This window comes from Pelodiscus sinensis, chromosome 2 (genome assembly GCF_049634645.1).
Source record: "Pelodiscus sinensis isolate JC-2024 chromosome 2, ASM4963464v1, whole genome shotgun sequence".
Lineage (NCBI taxonomy): Eukaryota > Metazoa > Chordata > Testudines > Trionychidae > Pelodiscus > Pelodiscus sinensis.
In genome coordinates, this window is record NC_134712.1 from 251,073,845 (window position 1) to 251,087,032 (window position 13,188).

At 47.6% G+C, this 13,188-nt stretch overlaps 1 protein-coding gene across 3 annotated transcripts in view; it reads right to left on the minus strand.

The window, feature by feature from the left end:
* SEC22C (SEC22 homolog C, vesicle trafficking protein) overlaps positions 1 to 4,864 on the minus strand; it is a 117,858-nt gene extending 112,994 nt beyond the window's left edge. For 2 of the 3 annotated variants that reach the window (XM_075922894.1, XM_075922893.1), the window contains exon 1: positions 4,720 to 4,864. The gene's annotated coding sequence lies outside the window, so the exon portion shown is untranslated. The remainder of the gene's footprint in view (positions 1 to 4,719) is intronic. The other variant, XM_075922892.1, reaches the window with a different exon arrangement.
* Between the last annotated feature and the right edge of the window lie 8,324 nt (positions 4,865 to 13,188).

Sequence of the window (13,188 nt, forward strand, 5' to 3'; positions counted from 1 at the left end):
ACCTCTCTACATCTTCTTTTTGGGTTAGGATCCCTACAATTACAGCACCATGAAATTTCAGATTTAAATATCTGAAAATCATGAAATTTACAATTTTTGAAGATCCTATGAATGTGAAAATTGACCAAACCAGATCATAAATTTGCTAGAGCCCTACTCATGGGTAAATTAGAGATCCCATTTAGAAAATAGGTCACACATTTTTCAGTACATTTTTCTTCATATTGTGCAATTTAGAAAGATATAGCCACCCAAAAGGTTCTGAGGACACATGCAGACAGCTGAATGGCCATTCTTTAAAAATATATTGTTCTTGGTTTTAAGCAAAACATTCACGTATTGTTGAAAAAGTTTGTCTTTGTTTAGTCAGAAAGGGATGGTTAGCAGCATTCAAGAAGCTAGAGTGTCTTGACTCCAACTTTCTCCCTATGGAAATGCTGCATTTAGGCCAATTTCAGCCATCTGATATACTATCTTAGAGTTACTGTGCCAAGTTCTGCCCACCACCCCACTGAAAATTGTGGGAAAGCTGGTAAAAGTTACATCAGTGCTCAGCCCTTTTTTCTGCACTCCACTCATCTGAGGAAGTGGGTTTTGCCGATTAAAGCACATGATTTTATATATATGTTAGTCTCTAAGGTGCTACAGGACTACCGTATATTCCGGCGTACAAGACGACCTCTGATGTTAAAAAACATCCCCCCAAAATCGGGGGTCGTCTTGTACGCCGGATGCACCGCCGCCGGAGCCCCTCCGCGGCTTTGAAAGCCTCGGGGGAAGCCGGCAGGGGGGCATCCCAGGCGCGCATGGGCTGCCCCCCCGCCGGAGCCCCTCTGCGGCTTTGAAAGCCTCGGGGGAAGCCGGCGGCGGGGCATCCCAGGCGCGCATGGGCTGCCCCCCCGCCGGAGCCCCTCCGCGGCTTTGAAAGCCTCGGGGGAAGCCGGCGGCGGGGCATCCCAGGCGCGCATGGGCTGCCCCCCCGCCGGAGCCCCTCCGCGGCGGCGTGGAGGGGCTCCGGCGGGGGGGCAGCCCATGCGCACCTGGGATGCCCCGCCGCCGGCTTCCCCCGAGGCTTTCAAAGCCGCGGAGGGGCTCCGGCGGGGGCGCAGCCCATGCGCGCCTGGGATGCCCCGCCGCCGGCTTCCCCCGAGGCTTTCAAAGCCGCGGAGGGGCTCCGGCGGGGGGGCAGCCCATGCGCGCCTGGGATGCCCCCCCGCCGGCTTCCCCCGAGGCTTTCAAAGCCGCGGAGGGGCTCCGGCGGGGGGGCAGCCCATGCGCGCCTGGGATGCCCCCCCGCCGGCTTCCCCCGAGGCTTTCAAAGCCTCGGAGGGGCTCCGGCGGGGGGGGGGGGGGGCAGCCCAGGCGCTCCTGGCGGCTTTGCTCCCGGTGCCTCTGGTCTGCTGGGGACCATCTCCAGCAGACCAGGGACACCGGGAGCAAAGGAGGCGGAGGGGCGCTGGGGTATAAGATGAAACCCTATCTCTTAATTAAAAAGATAGGGGGTCGTCTTATACACCCAGTCGCCCTATACGCCGGAAAATACGGTACTCGTTTTTAAAGTTACAGACTAACACAACTACCCCCCTGAGATTTTTGATCAGTGCTCAAGAAAGCTTTGGAGGAAGTTGAGGTTTTCAGCTGAGCGTTTGATTCAGAATTATGGTTTTGCTACATGTAATGCACCTTTGATCTCATTTTCAGATGGACCAAACATCCACAGCTTCCACTAAAGGCAGAGTGCACAAAACCTCAACAGGTCTATTAGGCATAGAACGGTCTAAACAAACAAATGTAAGGGGACTGTTAGCCCCTTGCTAAAACTCTGTGGGAGTTTTTGATTCGCCAGCTCCCAGTGTCAAAAGGGGAGGGTCCATGAGAAATCAGAGCCCTGGGACTGACAGACCCCAGAGATAATGGAAAGCAGCCAACACTTCAGCTCGGCCTGATTGACAGGTTGGACAGGCCAGTGAGGAAAGCAAGAGGCCAGGCCCCGTCCTCCCTGTGAGCTGGGATTGTTCTGGGTCTCTCTAAGCAAACAGAGAGCTGAGAGACAGCTAAGAGCAGTGCAAGCTGTGTGCAGAAGAAGCCCTGCAGCGACAAAGCCAGACACAGACAGCCCAAGGAGTGCAAGCTGTGTGGAGAGACAGTTTTGCAGCAATAGAGCCAGGCACACACAGCTCAAGGAGCACAGACCCTGTGTTGAGCAGCAGACTGGCAGTGCTCAGAGAAGCCAAAAGGGACAGAAAAGCAACGCAAGGAGCTGGACCCTGACAAGGCAGCACAGCCTGCAGCTGGGTGTGGTGAGCAGCTGGGACCAGCAAAGTGTGGGGAGAGGCTCTGGGCAGGGAGATATCACCAGCCAAGAGGCCCAGCAGGCCAGACTGGGAGAGGGGGTCTGGCCACTTAGAGCTTGAGGCTGTGTGGTCACTGCCAGAGCAAGCGTGTCCAGCCTGCAGCCCCCTGCAGCACATCCAGGGCCTCTAAGGAAGAGACTATGAACTGTCCTTACACTCTGCAGACTGCTGTTTTGATGTCCCTGTGCTACAGAGCAGGGCTGTGTGTTCTCATTTAACCATTCTCATTTTTTTCTTATTCTTTTCTCTTCAATCAGTTGATGCTTAATAAATTGTATTTGCTTTGAACCTGATGAAATGATCACTGGGCCAAGAAAGCATGCAGTGTAAAGAGAGCACCTCAGAGTGGGGACACCCTAACTCCTGCCCCTAGTGACTACAAGGTCGGGGATTAAGTCCCAGGAAACCTGGGCCCAGCCTTGTTGGGGTTTCGAGGACTCTGCTACTCAGGAGAGTGGAAGGGGAGCCCTCAGGATCAGGGGAGCCGTGGGGTAAAGGAAGTGGGAGCGGGGACTCAGATCCTTTCGCTGGTCCATTTCACCAGGGTGGTATAGAAGCCAGGAAAGTTCCCCACAATAGCGGGACCATTCCCCCGCTTACACAAAGGAAGTATACAAGTTCATCAACTTTTAACAAAGCTGCAGATCACACACTGAAATTTAGCCTCAGCAAATAAAAATAAAGGGGGTGAGCATATATATTAGTGGAAACAAGAGTGAGGCCTTTGTATTTTCTGTGGAAGCACATATCCTGGGTGAACTGTACCAATGCATGTCACACTGGAAGGCTACATCTACACTGCAGGTTTCTTTTGCACAAGAACTCTTGAGCAAAACAATTCTTGCACAAGGTCTTCCACAAGAGCGCGTCCACACTGCCATGTGCTTTTGACAAGAGAGTCCATGGCAGCGTGGACACTCTCTTGCACAAGAAAGCTCTGATGGCCATTTTAGCCATAGGGCTTTCTTGTGCAAGAAATTCATGTTGCCTGTCTACACTGCCTTTTTGTGGAAGAGCACTTGTGCAAGAAGGCTTATTCCTCATGGGGAGAGGAATAACTCTTCCAGAAGAAGTCCTGTTTTCCGACACTTCACTGTAAATTTACTTGCGCAAGAACGTGCGTGCAGTGTAGACGCCCTGCAAGTTTTTGCGCAAGAACAAACGTTCTTGCGCAAAAAGCCTGCAGTGTAGACATAGCCGAAGACTATCTCTTTCCTTATGCTTTGACAACACTATTATACGCAGTATAGTTGTAGTCTGGTCAGTCCCAGGATAAAGTAGGTGAGGTGGAGAAATCTTCAAAGTGTGACTCCGGGGCACCCAAAACACTCAAAACGCAGGCGGCAAAGAAGAAGAACTCCAAATCTATTATTTTTACACAATCTCATAAGTTTTGGTCAGAACTGCTCGTGAATTTGGAGGATTTGGGGTTGACAGTAGCAGGTCTGTATCCCCAGGGCACACACCAGCCTGTCCCCCTCCCTCCTTCCTCAGCCCCCCTCCGTCTCCTACCCTCCACAGTCCCCTCCTCCTCCTCAGCCCCCCCCAGCCTCGCCACCCACTTCCCGCCCTCCTCAGCCCCCCCAGCCTCACCACCCACTTCCCGCCCTCCTCAGCCCCCCCAGCCTCGCCACCCCCTCAGGCCCCCCAGCCTCGCCACCCACTTCCCGCCCTCCTCAGCCCCCCCAGCCTCGCCAACCCCCTCAGGCCCCCCAACCTCCCACCAACTTCCCGCCCTCCTCAGCCCCCCCAGCCTCGCCACCCCCTCAGGCCCCCCAGCCTCGCCACCCCCTTCCCGCCCTCCTCAGCCCCCCCAGCCTCGCCAACCCCCTCAGGCCCCCCAGCCTCGCCAACCCTCTCAGGCCCCCCAGCCTCCCACCAACTTCCCGCCCTCCTCAGCCCCCCCAGCCTCGCCACCCCCTCAGGCCCCCCAACCTCCCACCAACTTCCCGCCCTCCTCAGCCCCCCCCCAGCCTCGCCAACCCCCTCAGGCCCCCCAGCCTCGCCACCCCCTTCCCGCCCTCCTCAGCCCCCCCAGCCTCGCCAACCCCCTCAGGCCCCCCAGCCTCGCCAACCCTCTCAGGCCCCCCAGCCTCCCACCAACTTCCCGCCCTCCTCAGCCCCCCCAGCCTCGCCACCCCCTCAGGCCCCCCAACCTCCCACCAGCTTCCCGCCCTCCTCAGCCCCCCCAGCCTCGCCAACCCCCTCAGCCCCCCCAGCCTCGCCAACCTCCTCAGCCCCCCCAGCCTCGCCACCCCCTTAGCCCCCCCCCCAGCCTCGCCACCCCCTTCCCGCCCTCCTCAGCCCCCCTCAGCCTCCCGCCTTCCTGAGCCCCGCCCGCACTGACGGGCTCCCGGGCTCTTACCTTCCCCGCGCCGGGCCCTGTCACAGCCACCAGCAGCCGGCGGGGAAGGCGGCCCCACAACACCAAACCCGCCCGCCCCTTCCGGCCTCCTGCCGAGACGGCGGCTAGAAAGTCCACCCGCCCCCGGAGCATGCCGGGAACCGGGCAAAGCAGGCGGGTCCTCCGCTGGAGGCTCCGCTCTTAAAGGGCCAGGCACCGCAGGGGCTCGCACTGCCCTTTGAGTGCAGGCAGGGTCAGTATTTGTCCCAGTGCTGGGGATGGTGATCCACAGACATCCTCAGTATCATTTTCAGTCCCATTAAATCATGGGTTCCCAAACTGGGGGGGCGTGCCCCCCGGGAGGGGTGCAGAAATTCCAGGGGGGGTGCAGAAATTCCAGGGGGGGCGTAAGGCAACCCAGCCACACACACACCCCATCAATTCCCCCCCTCCCCCAAGTTTTGCTGCTATTTTTTGGGGCGGGGGGGGGGGAGGCATGAGGGTTTCTCAAAAATCGAAAAGGGGGACGTGATGCCGAAAAGTTTGGGAACCACTGCATTAAATCTTGCCATCGGGCCACTGGCTGTGGGTGATGCAGTCAGGTGTCCGGTTTTGAACCGGACAGTTCAGTATTTGAGCTTTCTGTTCCAGGAAACAAATTGAGAAAATAGAAATGAGAAAATATAGATGTCTGGTATTTTCTAAATAAGATGTAATGTAGATTGTGATGTAAATGTCAGGTGTGTCTGGTATTTTTGTTGACACTATCTGGCAACCCTAGTCAGGTGCCTAAATGCCAATTAGGGCTGGGACTTTAAAGGATCACTTTCTCCATGTTCGGTCTCAGCCCAGAGGTGAATTATTCAGGCAATTTTTCAGCAAAATCCATTCAGTTGTTATTTGAGGTGCATATACATGAAAATACTAATGCCTCAATGTTAGCGGTGTGTTCCCATCAGACACTGCACATGGATAAATCAAACATCGCTGATGGTAGAAACATCACTTGCGACTTGATCCAAGACCATAGATTACAATGAGATCTGAGGAAGAAACATAGTTTGAATGAAAGTTAATAAAATGATTAAAGTTGTGTCCATTTTAAAAGATAAATCTCAAGCACACAAGACATGGTTTTGCATTCAGGATTATTGGGGGAGACCTGTCTAAAATTCTAGCAATTATCTCGTGTTTAAATTGTATTATTTACTCTATTGAGGCCTAGTTGTGAATCGAGACCCCATTCTGCTAGCTGCTGTACAGATAACTTTAGGAGACAAAGCTTCCAAAGAAGTCAAGCGGGCTTATTGAGTCATGCCAAAACCCCAAAATTGTTGGGGCATTTACTATCGTAAGGCCATTTAAAATCAGAGGAAGAATGTCATAGGAAATATCTGTAACCATGCTAAGTGGCTGATGATCCCATATTTTGTAGCTGGGGAAGAAGAATTAACAAAGAGGCTGAACAGCATAATCAAAGTCCTTCCAACAGCCAAAGTTTAAAACTGAGCTGATAGCTTTATCTTATTGCTGAGAAGCATGTTATGTTATTAATAGAAAAAGATCAAGCCTTACTACCATGGATTATGACCTCATTAGTCTTCATAAACTAATCAAAGTAAGATTGAATCAGTGCCTGAAGGGGAGAGATCAAAAGAAAGATCCGATGCTCAAGAAAACTATGGTGCGGATTCAGTGGGTGGCACTTTTTCTGTAAGTCAGTACTGAAGGGCTGTGTCTAGACTGGCCAGTTTTTCCGGAAAATCAGCCGCTTTTCCGGAAAAACTTGCCAGCTGTCTACACTGGCTGCTTGAATTTCCGCAAAAGCACTGACTTCCTACTGTAAGAAATCAGTGCTTTTTGCGGAAATACTATGCTGCTCCCATTCGGGCAAAAGTCCGTTTTGCGCAAAAGGGCCAGTGTAGACAGCTGAGATTTGTTTTCCGCAAAAAAGCCCCGATCACGAAAATGGCGATCGGGGCTTTTTTGCGCAAAAGCGTGTCTAGATTGGCACGGACGCTTTTCCACAAAAAGTGCTTTTGTGGAAAAGCGTCTGTGCCAATCTAGACGCTCTTTTCCGAAAATGCTTTTAACGGAAAACTTTTCCGTTAAAAGCATTTCCGGAAAATCATGCCAGTCTAGATGTAGCCCAGCAGTTGCAGAACATAGTGGTAAGAGCACTTGTGGGATAAGAACTGAGTTCTTATGATTTGTGATAATTAAAGATCCCAATGCAATTTTTGCTAGAGTTAGAAAATAGGTCTCACATTTTCCAGTACATTTTTCTTCATATTGTGCAATTTAGAAAGATATATCCAAAAGGCTCTGAGGACAGATGCAGACGGCTGTCTGGCCATCCTTTAAAAAATATATTGTTCTTGGTTTTTTTTAAGCAGAACATTCACGTATTGTTGAAAAAGTTTGTCTTTGTTTAGTCAGAAAGGGATGGTTGGCAGCATTCAAGAAGCTAGACTGTCTTGACTCAAGCATCTGTTCTTCTCACTGCTCATTCCTCCCAAGTTCAGCCCTGATGCCCCAGAGCGACTCCAGAGGAGGGCATGCCATGTGGCCCAATGCAGCCCAGCCTCTCCAGCCCTGGGGCACTGGGGAAGGGAGGAGGGTTTGCTGCACAGCCTAGCCCACCCTCTCCAGAACTGGGAAAGAGAGGACGGAATGCTGCGTGGCCTGGCCCAGCCTCTCCAGTCCCAGAGCACTGCAAGGGCAGGCGCTCAGGGCAACAACACTCCGCCCCCCGAACACCTATAGCAGGTGTTCTGGGAGCAGAGTGTGAGTAGGGCTATGCCTGGTGGTTTGGGAAGGCAAAGCTTTCCCCCGCCTAGCATACCAGATGCCCATGAGGTTCCACAAGAAAAACTTTCACTCCCTTCTCTCCTGAATCACCAAAACCACTTTCTGAGTTTCCCTGGAAGTCTTCCTTACAAGCATCATCCTTGTTTAGCTTGTAAAAGCTGACAAAGTCTCTGCCTATATTGGAATGGCTCTAAATAATAGAAGAAGCTATGAGCCTTTCATTCCAGTGATTTGTTGTAGTGGAAAGACACAAAATCCTCTTGTGGCCTTTTATCCACATTTCACTCAAGAATCAGTGAATGATGCTTTTATCTGAAGCATTCAGGAAGCAAACACATACACAGACTCTCACATACACATGGGGCTTTTCAACGGCAGATCAGAGGACAAAGCTCAATCTGTAAAGCACCAAGCCCCCTCAGCTCCCATAGAGGTAGCCCCTTGAAGGAAAATGCCTTAGTTTAACAATTGCAGTTGCCACCCTGGTGGGTCAACTGAATTTCAGCCCAGTTTACAGCTACAGTTACCCTTGTGGAATAGGGGTGTCATTTTTACACTTTCTAGATAAGGTGTCCAAAGATTAGACAATGCTCCAGGTGGCAGGGAGAGAGAAGAGAGGGGGTACATGGCTCATTACAGTGTTGTCAACTCACAATTTTATCATGAGCCTTGTAATATTTTGTGTTTTATTTAAAGTTCCAGCTCCCAGAATCATGCAATTAAAAGAAAAACCCTAACTTTCATTCTAGCCCTTACAGCTTAACTTGAAAATGTGAATCCTAAATGCTCAAAAAACAAAAGTGTAATAAAAAAAAGAATCCAACCTTTATTATTGTTAAAGTGTCACGATTTTTAAGCCAATCTCTTCTTTCTTTGGGGCCTGGCTCCTGAGTTTTAAACACTATGCTACGTCTACACTGCCCTCTTTTGTGCAAGAAAATATACAAATGAGGCGATGGGTGAATATCCCCATGCTTCATTGGCATACTTCATGAGTTGCCATTTTGCACAAGGGGCTTTTGCGCAGAAAGGAGCTATCTACACAGCTCCTTTTTGTGCAAAACCCCCCTCTTGCGCAAGAGACGTTATTTCTGGAAAAAAGTGGCAGAACGACTCTTGTGCAAGAGGGGGTTTTTGCGCAAAAAGGAACTGGGGAGACGGCTCCTTTTTGCATAAAAGCCCCTTATGCAAAAATGGCAGCTCATGAAGTATGCAAATGAGGCACAGCGATAGTCACCGTTTTGCCTCATTTGCATATTTTCTTGCACAAGAGAGGGTGGTGTAGATGTAGCCTTAGGATTGTCAGTACTGCAACTGTTCACTGGGAGGGGGTATGCGGGAGTTCAGGTGACTCATCTCTTTTATGCTGATCAGTTTATCACCTTCTTTGCTGGGGCAAAAAAGGAGCGACTTTATAGCAGGCTTTACCACCTGCACAAAGTGACACATCTTAAGAAGATGTGAAAGGGACTAGTTCCTGCAACCGTGCATGTACAGTACACTCTGCACATGTTGCCTATAAATATTCTAGCAAATGAGTTACCTGGCACGAATGCTTGTGGAATCAGCAAACAGAGACTATGCTCAGAGTGAAATTTTCATGGCTCAAGATTCCTCACATCACTTGAGCTCTAAAGGCTTCTTGGGAGACGTGCTTGCTGACTGGCCAGACATGGAAACATGCACTCTCTGCATGCTACAGAACAGTTCTACGGGCCCACACGGAACAGGCCACTTTGTGGGTACTAAGCTGAGATGGACCAAAGAAATGGCCACAGATCTACCCTGATATGGCTCCAGTAGCCCCAGCAGCACATGAAAACATGCAGTCCTTGTGAGCTGGAACAGCAGTGAAGGACTCCTCTGTCCTACACGGAACCCAGATATTTGGTATTAATGCAAATGGTGTCCATTTAATCCAGAAAATGACATGTGATCCGCAAACATAATCATCAGTTCTTATTGAGGTCAACTGGATTCTTTCCATCGGCTTCACTAGTCATTGCATCAGGCCCCTTACTCATTCAAGTTTGGATGTTTTCCTCCTAGAGTTAATGAGGAACCAGATCCCTCACTGGTATAGGCAGGTGCCATGCGGCTGAGCCAGATTCCTTCTGAAATGTATGTGTGAAGGATATGTACTGTAATCTTCTCCTAATGAACTAAATAAAATTGTTTTCCTGCTAAAACAACATTTGCCTATACCTCACTTTCTAGCCTCTTTTCTGATTTATCTTACCAGTTTCCTCTGGCTCTTTCCTTTGCTAGAATACTACAGCAATTATTCTGGTTCCCCAAAGGCTCCTTGCATAAACGATTCATCCTTCAGCAGCTGCATTATGATGCTCAGAATTAAAGAAGGTTTTCTGATTCTTTGCACTTGCTGAACTGGAAGTGCGGTGCGCCATAGGCTACACACCATGGCTGTGTCTAGACTGGCCAGTTTTTCTGGAAAATCAGCCGCTTTTCCGGAAAAACTTACCAGCTGTCTACACTGGCTGCTTGAATTTCCGCAAAAGCACTGACTTCCTACTGTAAGAAATCAGTGCTTTTTGCGGAAATATTATGCTGCTCCTGTTTGGGCAAAAGTCCCTTTTGCGCAAAAGGGCCAGTGTACACAGCTGAGATTTGTTTTGCGCAAAAAAGCCCCGATCGCGAAAATGGCGATCGGGGCTTTTTTGCGCAAAAACGTGTCTAGATTGGCCACGGACGCTTTTCCGCAAAAAGGAGCGCCAAGGAGCGGTGCTGCGGGACCAACGAGCAGTGCCCCACCTGCTCTACCACAGGCCCCAGGCTTTGCTCTACCACAGGCTCCGGGGCGAGAAAATCCCCGTTCGTAACTGTGGATCCGACATAAGTCGGATCCGGGTAACTCGGGGACTGCCTGTACTGAAAACCTTCTCCCAATCAATCTCAGTCTGTATATTGCTCATGAATAGCTTGTTGTCAGTATTTGATATTCCGACACTGAACTGGGCTGGTTAGTTTTGACCTTAAGTGTAGATCAGAAGGTACTCTGTCTGCACTTTGATTGGGTGATCTTCACTCTTAGAATCATATTTCTGGAACAAAAACAAACTTTGGCCAGGATGTTTAAATCAGACTCAGCCATGTCAACACCTGATTCAGAAAACAGACTTCAAGTGTGCATCTCTTGCAGTTTGGCCTGATCTACAGATGCTAGCTACTGACATTCAAGCTCAGTTTAAAAGAATGTGGGGAAAATATTTTCTAGTTCAGCCAAGAAAGAGAATTTCGCTGGCTTCTTTCTGCAAATAAATTACTGACTAGATAATTTAAAGTGAGACTTTTTTGTGTGTAGGGAAGCTTTTTAACCTTATCTTCGGTGCCATAAATATATCTCCCTCTCCTAAAATAAATTTACATAATTTAGAAGCTGCTGAAGTCTCTGCAACAAAAAGAGACTGTAATACTGTATGTTTAGAATATGTGACTAAAGCTTTGGGACACTTAATCAAATAAACAACAAATGAAACACTGTAAAGACAAAACCATTGCATTCACCTTCAATATATATATATATAGTCTGATATTTTTATTGATCTTTTATTTATTTGTATTGCTGTTAACCATTATATTGCTTAAACACACATCTTGTGACAAAAGTTTTACAGATCTGGCTATCTAGTATGATTCCAGTTGACACTAATAACTGCATGGCTGAATTCCTACATAGTTTGTTCTTTATTATGCTGTGAGCAATTTCATGTATTACTAGTAATAGTAAAAAATCGATTTATTTATTATTCCTCTCACAAGGATTGGATAGTACCTTCAAATAAATGCTTTCCAGCACAGAGCAGCATAACCAAAACTAACTGACTGTAAAGGACTATAACACAGCTAATTTTCCAACTGATCTATAGTCACCTTTACAGAACAGCAGCATTTATCTTTATTTAACTGACAAACGCACACTACTCAGTCAGGCATAGGTGACTCTCAGCTAGTGATAGCCCTGTATTTATACTTGGAGTCAGTGGTTCTCTTATTGATGCTAGAGAAATAATTATAGCCAAATAAAGGATCCAGGCAAAGGGATTTTTTTTTACTCATTATCACCTGATAAATCCTTGGTTTAATAACACACAGTTAGGGCCAATATCTGTCCTCAGTTACCCCGACGTATGGCTGGATTTATACCAAGGGAACTGAAAGTCCCTACTTGTAATATCAAAACTTCAGTTCTGCTCCCTATGCCCAGGTCTACACTAGAGAGTTATTTCGAAATAACGCCCCTTTATTTTGAAATAACAAGCAGAGCATCCACTCTACCAAGCCCGTCATTGCAAAATAAAGGGCTGGTTATTTTGAAATAATAACTCCTGCTTTCCACGAGGAATAATGCTTATTTTGAAATCGTTATTTTGACATAGCAGTAGTGTGGATGCTCCACTGCTGCTAGTTCAAAAAAATTACTCCCCAGAGTCATTCAAAGTAATTACTCCACAGTGCTTCCTGGGGCTCCTAAGTCAAGGTAAGGTATCCACATTAAGGAAGCCTGCCTTGGACTAATTTCAAGGCTTCCCTGTAGTGTGGACATGCTATTTCAAAAGTTGTTTCAGGAATTATTATTTTGAAATAAGTTATTTCAAAATAATTTTCTAGTGTACACATGTCCTATGAGAAAATCCTGATCCACTGAAAGCAAACAGAGTTTTATCAATAATGTCAGTGGGAGCAGAATCAGATCTATATGGACACTGTGAAAAATAATAATTAATAGTTATAATTAAAAATCTCATTACTTTCTTTGAATATTGCCTCCATACTATAATTTGATTAAAGTGAAAGATGCTGCAGCTACTGCCATTAGAAAATGGGATTTTATGTAAAAAGTACATGTGCAATAGATGCAAATATGCTGAAGGAGCATGCCATTGCCGATTACAATTTCTTTGGTATTCATAACAAAAAACAGGACTATGTAGCACTTTAAAGACTAACAAGATGGTTTATTAGGTGATGAGCTTTCGTGAGCCAGACCCACTTCCTCAGATCAAATTTGATCTGAGGAAGTGGGTCTGGCCCACGAAAGCTCATCACCTAATAAACCATCTTGTTAGTCTTTAAAGTGTTACATTGTCCTGTTTTTTGTTTCAGCTACACCAGACTAACACAGCTACATTTCTATCACTTTGGTATTCATAACATTGCTCTATATTGGGACAAGTCTATAGAAATCCACACTTACAATTCAGATGATGACTCTTGTGTTGGTTACATATATTTGGAATCTAGAATTTTCAGAGTAAAGTACATACCAAACATCATATTTACATCTTCACATTTAGATTTTGTTTCAGTTCCTGCTTAATCATCCCTATGATTGTCCCTATGCAGGGACATAAAAAAAAGGGTTCTCACTAAATCACGCTGATAGTTTATATCTTTCTGCCCCCTACAAAGATCTTTTAGTATCAAATTAAGTGAGGTCAAGGCTTCTGAACTCCCTGAACAAGTATTTTGCTATTGCTGCAGATATATTGTCAATGCAACAAATCGATGCAGTATCCTGACAAGGGCCAGTATTGAATCTCTCTCTCCCTCCCACCTTCTCTTTCACTCTCTCTCTCTGTCTGTCATAGAAGTTAAGGACTGGAAGAGACTGAGATTGAGCATTTAATCTAGTCCAATCCTCTGCATGTATATATGCAT